The 12,085-nt window shown below is 39.2% G+C and overlaps 1 non-coding gene across 1 annotated transcript; it reads right to left on the minus strand.

Moving 5' to 3' along the window:
• Window positions 1–8,091: 8,091 nt before the first annotated feature.
• Window positions 8,092–8,380, minus strand: LOC149125170 (signal recognition particle RNA). Its single transcript, XR_016212623.1, has one exon.
• Between the last annotated feature and the right edge of the window lie 3,705 nt (window positions 8,381–12,085).

Below are 12,085 nucleotides of genomic sequence, written 5' to 3' on the forward strand. Positions count from 1 at the left end.
CACATTGCTGCTAACTTGCCAATTTATGTGGTCTGTCCGGTAGTTTTGAGGGTACTCCCACTTTTTCTTGAGCACAGGGCTTCTAATCTGTCCAATTTATTAATTATACCAGGGGGCTTCAGAAAGTTCACAGAACAATGGATTTAAAAGGTAAGTGCATTTTGTTGCAAGAAATAACTTGAAATCCATGCATAATTTTTTTAAAGTATACATTTCCCGTGAACTTTTTGAAGCCTCTTTGTATAATCTCTCACTACGGATACTGACCTCTAGAGCCAATCCATAAACTTGACCACAAAGAAGTCATGAATATCTACTGATGAGTAAATAAATAGATAATATGAGGTTCCATTTCTATGGAAATACTGCTTTCATATGGACTGGATAAAAGAAACTTTTGGAATAAGACCAGCACTTTTCCAAAGATCAAAGTTGGGTAAAGAAAGCTTGTATTGTTGACACTAACACGCTCTAGGCATTTGGGACACCAGAGAAATTTCAAGAGATTGGATGAATGAAGCTCAGAAAGTGATTTAATCTCTGGAAATAGCAGCAAGTCTACCAGAGAAGTATCAAGGAGTACAGTATGAACATACTTAAAAGGTGCCAAGGACATTGAAATAAATGTAGATCTACGTGACTAGCAAAAATATTGATTTGTTTATTCATTTAAAAATATTTTCTTAGCACTTACAATATTTGGCAACTTGGAAGACATAAATCTCAGTACTTTTGAAGAGATCATGTTCTAGCAGATATACCTAGAACTTACCAACATTTTTTAATGGTATTAATGAGAGTGGTAATATGTAAATTATTAGCAGGTTGACTTAGGTTGACTTGTTATCAGCAAAGAAAAGGCATGACCTCATAAATTGAAGCGGTTTCAAGGAAGTATTTTAGAGACACCCTGTCAAACTTCAGATACAAAGTCAATAATAAAAGCACTTAGGCTAATCATTCATTGAGGAATGGAACATGTTAAAGCAGTTTTAAAAAATCAAATAGATTTGAAAGCAGCCTGGAAAGATAATCTTGCCAGGCCTTATCATTTTTTAGATTAGTTTCAATATGACATATATCATTAGATAGTGTACCAGGAAAAAGTATAATTAGCACTTGAAGGAAAGGCATAGAGGCTGTGAAATGCACTACTGGACAGAGTACACAAAGCCTGTATACTTCTCATTATGGCAAAATACTCACCCTTAAAACCGAAAGACTCTCTTTCCTCAGTTCTCTAATCCCAGATCAACAGGGTCTGCTTATGTTACCTCTGTTATTCAAGTTCGGCCACAGAGGCAGAGACAGCCACACTGGGATAAAAGCAGCCACTATTCCTCTTCCTTTTAAAAAAACATTATCTTGAATCGTATCATTAGGTACCCAGAAATGTTAAACATATAGATGTATTTGGCATATTTTTATTGACTGCCTGTTAAATGCCTGAAAGTTAGGTGGATGCTAGGGCTCACATGGACCCCATTTCTCTTAGACACACACAGTGTAAATAATAACACAAACATATAATTATATTGGGTGTTCAGTTTTAAAGCACAATTGTTTTAATATGTTATTGTGCATTATCACCATATGGAGTTTTACAATCAAAAACATTTCACAATCTGAGAGCCAGACAATAGACATTGTGTCATTGTCTTTGCCAACATATAATTGAGCTGCCCACTGTTGTCACTTAGATGAGTTATGTGCATTTGGTGAAACTCTGGCGAATCCCAGTGGCATTTTTCATGCCACAGAAAGATAATACTATGATTTACTCTAAAGTTCTAAAGTGATTTTACACGTGAAAAAAAATAGAGAAATAGGACAATTCAGTATAAATGTAATATGAGGAAAGAGGTAGTCAACAGGCAGATCCTGGTGGTAGCCTAGAGTCACTAGTGAGTGAACTCTGATTCTATTTAAAATGCAATGGTAGGTCATCAGAATATTTCAGTTAGGTAATTACCAGTTAATGTATCATATGCCCAGTTATTCAGTCTAGATGTCTTGGAGTCATCCCCAACACATCCTTTTCTCTTCCCCTATATCAGTTCACCATCAGATTCTGTAAATTATACCTCCTAATACAGCCCAAATCTGTACACTTCTCCCAGTCTCATCTCTAACCTGCCATTCTATATTACCCACAATGCTCTCAAGTAGTTCCCCATCTGGTATTGCTCCTCACTCAGTTTACACCATAGGTAAACTTATTTTTTCAGAAAACCAATTGGATTATGCTAACTACCTAACTGAAATATTCTGATGATCTACCATTGCATTTTAGATAGAATCAGAGTTCACTCACTAGTGACTCTAGGCTGCCACCAGGATCTGCCTGTTGACTACCTCTTTCCTCATATTACATTTATACTGAATTGTCCTATTTCTCTATTTTTTTTCCACATGTAAAATCACTTTAGGACTTTAGAGTAAATCATAGTAGTATCTTTCTGTGACATGAAAAATGCCACTGGGATTCACCAGAGTTTCACCAAATGCACATAACTCATCTAAGTGACAACAGCTGCAGCGGGTTCTAGTCCCGGTCGGGGCACCGGATTCTGTTCCGGTCGCTCCTCTTCCTGTCAGTTCTCTGCTGTGGCCTGAGAGTGTAGTCGAGGATGGCCCAAGTGTGCTGGCTGCAGTGGCCATTGGAGGGTGAACCAACGGAAAAGGAAGACCTTTCTCTCTGTCTCTCTCTCTCTCTCTCACTGTCCACTCTGCCTGTCAAAAAAAAAAAAAAAAAGAAAAAAAAAGCTAGAATAACAAAATCATACAATAAATCTTTCCTATAAGGCATCCTCTTTTGCTAGATTCTAGCGAGAACAACTTTTATTAAGTTTTATTTGTTATATAAGTCTCATTTATTTCATAAATGCAGACTTAGGAACATAGTGAGACTTTTCCCCCACCTTGCCTCCCGCTCAGTTCCATCCCTCTCCCTTCTCTCTATAAAATTCCCATTCTTAATTTTTTTTGACAGGCAGAGTTAGACAGTGAGAGAGAGAGAGAGACAGAGAAAGGTCTTCCTTCTGTTGGTTCACCCCCCCCCCCAAATGGCCGCTATGGCCGGCGCGCTGTGCTGATCCGAAGCCTGGAGCCAGGTGATTCCTCCTGGTCTCCCATGAGGGTGTAGGACCCAAGCACTTGGGCCATCCTCCACTGCCTTCCCAGGCCACAGCAGAGAGCTGGACTGGAAGAGGTGCAACCAGGACAGAACTGGCGCCCCAACAGGGACTAGAACCTGGAGTACCAGTGCTGCAGGCAGAGGATTAGCCTAGTAAGCCATGGCGCTGGCCTCCATTCTTTATTTTTACAAAGATCTACTTTCAGTTTACTTAACAATCCAATAGTTAACCCTACACTTAGTAAAAAGAGTTCAACAAATAGTATTATGTAGGAAGAAAATAAAACAAAACAAAACACTGTTCTTCCATGGAAGAGGCAAAGGCTGTCCATTTCACTCTAACAGATTGCATTTAAGTTGCTCTATTAGCTACCTTAGATCAGGGAAAATATATATTTGTCTTTTGAGGACTAACTAATTTCAAAAAGTATAATGGTTTCCAGTTGTGTCCATCTTTTTGCAAGATAGGATTTCACTATTTTTTTACAGCTGAATAGTACTCCATAGGAGTATATACCATAATTTCTTTATCTAGTCAACAGTTAATGTACATCTGGGTTGATTCCATCTTTGATATTGAGAATTGTGTTGCAATGAACATGGGGGTACAGATAACTTTTTCATCTGCTGATTTATTTTGGTTTGGGTAAATTCACAGGAGTAGAATGGCTGGATTATATGTATATCAGATTTCTGATCCCTATACTGTCTTCCACAGTGGCTGCACCAGCTGACATTCCCTCCAACAGTGGACCAGGGTACCTTTTTCCCGACATCCTCTCTGGCATTTGTAGTTTGTTGATTATTGTGTATAAGGCATTCTAAATGGAGTGAGGTGAAACTTCATTGTGGTTTTGATTTGCATTTCCCTGATGGCTAGTGGTCCTGAGCATTTTCTCAGGTGTCTGTTGGTCATTTGAATACACTCTCTTGAAAAAATGCCTGTTCAAGTCATTTGTCCATTTCCTAGCTTATTTTTATTGTTTTAATATTTATTTATTTATTTGAAATGCAGAATTAAGAGAGGCAGAGAGAGAGAGAGAGAAGTCTTCCATTAGCTGGTTCATTACACAGATGGCTGAAACGGCTGGAGCTCCGTTGATTCAAAGCAAGGAGCCAGGAGCTTCTTCTGGGTCTCCCACATGGGTTCAGGAGCCCAAGGACTTGGGCCATCTTCTACTGTTTTCCCATGCCATAGCAGGAGCTGGATCAGAAATGGAGCAGCCAGAACTCAAATTGCGCCTATATGGGATGCTGGCACTACAGGTAGCAACTTTACATGCTAAGCCACAGTGTTGGCCCTCCCTTGTTTGTTTTGTTGTTGCTGAATTTCTTGAGCTCTTTATATATTCTGGATTTTAAGGCTTTATCAGTTACATGGTTTGCAAATATTTTCTTCCATTCTGTCAGTTGATTTCACTTTGCTGAGTGTTTCTTTTGCAGTTCAGAAGCTTCTCAGATTGATGTAATCCCATTTGTATTTCGCTTTCATTGCCTGTATTTCTGGGGTCTTTCCAAGAATCTTTGCCTATGCCAACATCTTGCAGAATTTTTCCAATGTTCTCTAGAAATTTGATGGTATTGGGTAGCAGATTTAGGTCTTTGCTCCATTTTGAGTGGAGTTTTGTGTAAGGTATAAGGCAGGGTTCTAGTTTCATAATTTTGCAACCCAGATCCAGTTTTTCCAACATCAATTTTTTTTTTGACAGGCAAATTAGACAGTGAGAGAGAGAGAGACAGAGAGAAAGGTCTTCCTTTAATGTTGGTTCACCCCCCAGTGGCTGCTGCGGCCGGCGCACCGCGCTGATCCAAAGCCAGGAGCCAGGTGCTTCTCCTGGTCTCCCATGCCGGTACAGGGCCCAAGGACCTGAGCCATCCTCCACTGCCTTCCTGGGCCACAGCAGAGAGCCGTACTGGAAGAGGAGCAATCAGGACAGAATCTGTCACCCCAAGACTAGAACCCAGTGTGCCGGTGCCACAGGTGGAGGATTAGCCTATTGAGCTGTGGTGCCAGCCCCAGCACCAAATTGTTAAAGAAATTGTCGTTGCTCCAGGGATTGATTTTGGCTCCTTTGTCAAAGATACACTGTAGATGCAGGGAGTGATTTCTGGAATCTCTATTCTGTTCTATTGGTCCACAAGTTTGCTTATGTGCCAGTACCACACTGTTTTAATTATAACTGTCCTGATAGAATAAAAAAGGGAGAGAATGATCCAACATGGGAAGGAGATACACAGCAGACTCATAGAATGGGAAAAAAATGTCCTGTAGTATGTTTTGAAATCTGGTATTATGATGCCTCCATCTTTGTTTTTGTTGTATAAAATAGATTTAGCTATTCATTGCCTCCTGTGTTTCCATATGAATTTTAGCATCTTTTTTTTTTAGATTTGGGAAGAATATCATTAGTGTTTTAATTGGGATCATATTTTGAATCTAAATTGCTTCTGGTAGTATGGACATTTTGATGATGTTTATTCTTCCAATTCATGAACTTGGAAGATTTTTTCCATTTTTTTGTGTGTGGCTTCTTCTATTTCTGTCTTTAGTGTTTTGTATTTTCATCAGAGAGATTTTGATATTCTTGGTTAAATTTACCCATTTTGTCTCTTTGAAGATATCGTGCATGGGACTGATCTTAAAAGTTGTTACTCGGAAATGAAATTGTCTGTGTATACAAAGGTTATTGATTTTTCTGTGCTGACTTTATATCCTACCACTTTACCAAACTCTTCTATGAGTTTCAATAGTCTCTTAGTTAAGCCTTGCAATCCCCTATACATAGGATCATGTCATTTGCAAATGGGAGTAGTTTGATTTCCTCCCTTCCAATGTGTACCCCTTTGATTTCTTTTTCTTGCCTAATGGCTCTGGCTAAAACTTCCAGGACTATTAGGAATAGCAATGGTAAGAGTGGGCGTTCTTGCCTGGTTCTGAATCTTAGGGGGAATGCTTCCAGCTTTTCTCCATTCAATAGGATGCTGGCCACGAGTTTGTCATAAGTTGCCTTGATTGATGAATGTTCCTCCTATGCCCAACTTGCTTATGGTTTTCATCATGAAAGGATGTTGTATTTTATCAAATGCTTTCTTTGCATCTATTGAGACAGCTTTATGGTTTTTGTTCTTCAGTTTGTTAACGTGATGTATCACTTATTGATTTGCAAATGTTGAACCATCCTTGCATACCAAGGATAAATCCCACTTTGTGTGAATGATTCTTCTGATGTGTTGTTGGCTTGGATTAGCTAATATTTTGCTGAGGATTTTTGCATCTATGTTCATCATGGCTATTGGTCTACAATTTTTTTTTCCTGCTGTATCTTTTTTTTGATTTAGGAATTAAAGTGATGCAGGTTTCATAGAATGTGTTTGGTAATATTCCCTTCTTTTCAATTGTTTTGAACAGTTTGAGATGAATTGGAATTCATTCTTCTTTAAATAGCTGGTAGAATTCAGCAGTAAAGCAGTCCAGTCCTGGGTGTTTCTTTGATAGGAGGGTCTTTGTTACTGATTCAATGTATCTCTTGGTTATTTATCTGTTTCAGTTTTCCGTCTTCATGGCTCAATTTTGGTAGGATATATATGTCTAGGAATCTATCCATTTCTTCTAGATTTCCCAATTTACTGGCATACAACTCTTTGTAGTAATCCCTGATGATTATCTTTATTTCTGTGGGGTCTTCTCTCTCTCTTTTTTTTTTTTCTTTTTTGGTTACTTGGGCTAATGATATATTGATTTTGTTTATTTTTTCAAAAAACAGCTCTTCATTTCACTGATCTTTGGGGTTATTTGTTTTGTTTTGTTTTGTATTTTTTTGCTAGAGCTACTTTTTGCTATGTATTTCCTAGTGTTTGGAACATAGGACAAATTCTAACAAAGTTTATGCATAACAATATAAGAAAATTAACTGGGAGACACCATGCCGCTGGTGGAGGGTGCACTGGAGAGGGGTCACAGGTAGCCGGCCCATGCTTAGTGGGCATACAGAAGGCTCGCCTCAGGACTGTGTCCATCCTCAGTCTCTGGTAAGAGCCTGCATGACACAAGGTAATTGCACTTGGCAGATCAGAGCAAAAGGGTGGGGCAGTCACCCAGCAACTTTGACCCAGAGCTACTTTAGTTCCTATTTTGCCCCCTGTCAAAGAAGCCACTCAGATATGAAGCATCAACAAATGAATTAATTAATGAAGAGTTAGGAATAGCCTATCCAATCATTGAGGGTACTTCTAATATGATACCACAGGCAGTGAGGCTGACCATCAAGATAAGAAACAAGAAGAAATGGAGCAGCACTAGATCGTAATTTTTAAAAACCACAACAACTAAATATTCTTAATACCATATCCATTTTAAAACAAAGTGACAGGTAGTAAGAGGGAGAAGAGAAGGTTTCTATCTCTTTCTGCAATGATCATCCTTATTCCACTGATTTCTCTCACAAAACTTTTCCACTCAGTCTCTGTGGAAGAAAACTTCCCACAGGGCTGCAACAGCACCACCAGCCTCTGCTTCTATAGTCTGCTCAGGTAATCCCAAAGGATCTATGTTGATGTAGTTATAGAGAAATGCATTTAAACTAGTATGGCATAAAACTGTGCAAAAAATGGAAATTTCATGTACTTAAAATTTCTGAATTTCTGAAATCACTTTCATTTCTTTGGTATCGAATGTTTATATTATTACTAATAAAATATGATAATACTTTCCCATAAAAAACAAAATGAATGAATGATTAGAGCTAAGAAAACTCAAAAAGAAAATAAAGTGCAGAAATAAATAAGGAAATATTGTTTTATCTTTCACTTTTCCAGCTAAAATTCTAAAGGAAATATCAAAGTGTTGCTGTCCTCTTTGGTCCCATTTCTACCTTCCTCCTATGTGTTTTCATGGATAGACCAGAAGTGAGAAAACCTGGATTGCCACTGTTTAGAAGAAATTTTACAGTCACTACAGGGAGAGGGTTATCAGACATATTTCAGGATGCATGGAATGATAGTGACTAGTGTTGCAAAAACGATAAAAACATTCATGATCAGCATGGGAGTTTTGACCCGCTCCATTTCCGACCTGGGCCGGTTCACCCCCTTTAGGCAAATTGGTGGTTACTACATTAATGCCAAACTTAGTGAGGACACCTGATCAGCATAGCACATGACAACCCCAAACTCCTGGACTCAAGCGATCCTCAGTCTCAGCCTCCCAAGTAGCTGAGACTACAGGCATGCGCCACAGCACCCAACACGTTCATGATCATAACGTGATTAGTGGTGATGAGGATGATACAAGAGGTGCACAGCCTAACAAAGGGGTAACTCTAAAAAATTTCACCATTAACAGGAAAGAAGACATTGAGACATCAGACCACTAACTTAATATAAATTTAATAATCCTAAATTTTTTTACATTACCTTATTTATTTTAACTACATCTCAATTTTAACTGCCATCTGTAAAATGGTCTTTTTCTATGGAGAAAGGCTATTGCAATAGAGAATTAACTTAATTTCTGAAGGTCTTTGTGGTTTGAAGTGACCCTTAAATCATCCCCTTCTACCACTCTGGTGAGGAGACATATCCAATGCCATGTTTTAAGAGGCAATTAATTTTTGAAGTCAGAAAGATATAAAATAGGCATGTTCCTTTCTGGAGAGAATTTTGTTTATTGCTCTGTCTTACAGAAGGTCCCAAGTTTAGAATTAGAATTAAAGGTATGTCTGCCTTACCATCAAAATACATTTAAAGTCACAAACAGTAAATTCACCTAAAAATGATAATGCCATCTACCTCTCCTTCTCTAATCCTCAGTAACAGGCTTTTGTCCTGTGTGACCCCTAACCATGAAGAACTTTCCTTCCTTTACTTTGTCATTGCAATTGGTCATCTACACTTTCTCCTTCGACCATAACTGTGTTCAGGCTCCTCTGAGTCATCTGTTTACTTGGGTATGAGTTGGTTTCCCTCTATTTTCACAGAGTTCAGTTTGTAGAAAATCTTGCAAAATCCCTTGTGTTTGAGCACCCTTCGTATCCCCATTCTGTCCTACCTCAATTAGTCATCCTATCATTAAGTTTTAGTAGGAAACCCGTATCCTTGATGTTTCCTTTTAGCAATTTCCACCCACACTACCCCATCCTGCTCCTTGATTATAAATCCACACTTGTCATGGTTGGAGTCTGCATTTAGTCCAATCTCACCTCTGCTTAATGACCCTGTTTACATGGTCCCTATACCTTTCACCATGTCATCCTAAAATAAAATCTGCCATACCACCTTTCACAAGCACCATAGAAAGCTTTATTTCCTTTAACAATTTAAATGTACCAGTCACTGAAATGCAACGGCTGTGCCCTATTACATTTGTACCCACTGGGTCTAGAACAAAGAAAGTCCTCAGTGGTGGAGCCTCTGCTTAATTCTACACTCTCTTCCTGATGATAATTAGTAAAGACTCCTTCTAAGATGGGTTTCTGGGAATCCACTTCACTTACTGGTCACCCAGAGCACATTTCAATAACTTCTCTTGTCTTTAATATTCTTTCAATTTGGCAGCACTTACTCTTAATGCTTTCTTCTAATGCCCTAAACAAATCATCTTCCCCTAACTGCACACATCTTTCTCATATTTTCAGTTTATTTTCATCTAATTGGCAACCATCCCTTGTCCACACAACAAGCTTTGAAATTTTTTAAAAGGTTTTGTTCATTTATTTGAGAGGTAGAGTAACAAACAGAGAGAGGAGAGATGGAGAGAGAGGTCTTCCATCTGCTGGTTCACTCCCCAAATGGCCACAATGGCCAGAGCTGAGCCAATCTGAAGCCAGGAGCCAGGTGCCAGGAGCTTCTTCCAGGTCTCCACATAGTTGCAGAGGTTCAAGCACTTGAGCCATCTTCCACTGTTTTCCCAGGCCATAAGCAGAGAACTAGATTGAAAGAGGAGCACCCAAGACACGAACTGTTGCCCATATGGGATGCTGGCACCACAGAGACTTAACCTAATATATCATAGCACCAGTCCCTGAAATTTTTTTAATTTACTTTTAAAAACATCTTTGATATGTTATTAATAATAAATTTTAAAGACTTTATTTATTTATCTGAAAGAGTTACAGAGAGAAAGGAAGAGGGAAAAAAGGAGAGAGATATCTTCTATCCATTGGTTCACTCCCTAGTTGGCCACAACGAAGCCAGGAGTAGGAGCCACGAGCTACCTCTGGGTCTCCCACACAGGTGGTAGGATTCCAAATACTTGGACCATCTTCCGCTGCTTTTCCAAAGCCACTCAAAAGGATTTGGATGGGAAGCAGAGCAGCCGATACACGAAACAGTGCCCATTTGGGAAGCCAGCATCACATATAGTGGCTTTATCCACTATACTACATCGACCCTAATAACAACTTTTTATGAATAATTACAATGCATATTTATGGGGTGCAGTGACATTTAAGTACATACATACAATGTGTGCTGATCAAATCATGGTTCAATATGTTCCCTTTTTGTCTTTGGTTTGTGACTGAAGCCTTGGAACTCCTATCTTCTACTTGCTCAGATAATATGTATAGTTTTTTTTTTGTGAACTATGGTAACACCACTATGGTAACACTGGGAAATTATATTTCTATGTAACTGTTATTTGGTATCCATTATCCCTCTATATTCCCTTATCTCTCCCAACCTCTAGTAATTACTTCAAATTGACTTATTTTAGTATTTGCATATGACAGAGGACACACAGTATTTGTCTTTCTGTGTCTGGCTCATTTTGAATCATTTTTAGTTAAAAAACTCATCTTTGTATGAACACACAGCCATTCTGTGAATTTCTATATTTGACACATGTCAAGAAATTCATGATGAATTTCTTCATGGAAACGAGTTAAAAGGATAGGGTGCCACTAATGGGGAGGATGAAGGAGTGTCGCTCCCCCTCTTCGTGGAGGAACGACACAGGACCCTGCGCTGTTCTTTTGTCTGCTCGGCCTTCCCCGGGTTTGCTGCTCGTTCTTCCCGGGTTGGCTACTATCCCTTCCACCTCCGTGGAAGGGCAGTTCCCCCTGGCCACATTCCCCACTTCCGCAGGGGAGCGGCACACCGCCGGCCGGCTCTTCTCGGGGGCTGCACAGGTGTTCCTTCAGCTACATGTTCCCCTTAGATGTTCCTGGTGCATGCCGTCTCTCTCCTCCTTTATAGTCCTCCTCCGCCAATCCCAACTCGGCTGCCCACACGCCGAGTACGCTGCTCTCCTCCAATCAGGAGCAAGTCCTACAGTTTATTGGTTGAACTGGAGGCAGCTGTGCGGAAGCTGTTTACTTCTCTCCCAGCGCCATGTTGTGGGAGAGCAGATGCATAGAATAAGTCTTAATTCCAGTAACTCAGTCTAGTCCGGGCTGCTCCCCACAAAGGAGGACCAAAGTAGGATCTTAGAAAGCAGAATGTAAACTAGTACAACCATTATGGAGACAGTATGGAGATTCCTCAGAAATCTGAAAATAGATCCACCATATAACCCAGTCATTCACTCCTGGGAATTTACCCAAACTAAATGAAGTCAGCATATGAAGGAATTATCTGTATCCCCAGGTTTGTTGTAGCTCGATTTACAATAGCTAAGATACGGAGTCAAACCAGATGTACATCCAGCTGATAACTGGATAAATAGAATGTGGTAAATATACACTATAGAACACCACAGAGCCATAAAAAATTTAAAATATGTCTTTTGCTACAAAATGGATGCAACTGGAAACCATTATGCTTAGTGAAATAAAATAGTCATAAAAAAGACAAATATGTTTTCTGTGTAAGTGACTGCTAATATGGAATATAACAAAATGTGTAGGAATGAGATGGACTTTTTTATATGCTTATTGTTTTTAATCCCTTGTTTATACTCCTGTGGAGCTGTGGCCTTCCTATTTATTACTTGTTGGATATTATAGTTAGTGA

The sequence above is a fragment of the Oryctolagus cuniculus genome, chromosome 8 (assembly GCF_051225735.1).
Source record: "Oryctolagus cuniculus isolate XC-2025 breed Fujian yellow rabbit chromosome 8, ASM5122573v1, whole genome shotgun sequence".
Lineage (NCBI taxonomy): Eukaryota > Metazoa > Chordata > Mammalia > Lagomorpha > Leporidae > Oryctolagus > Oryctolagus cuniculus.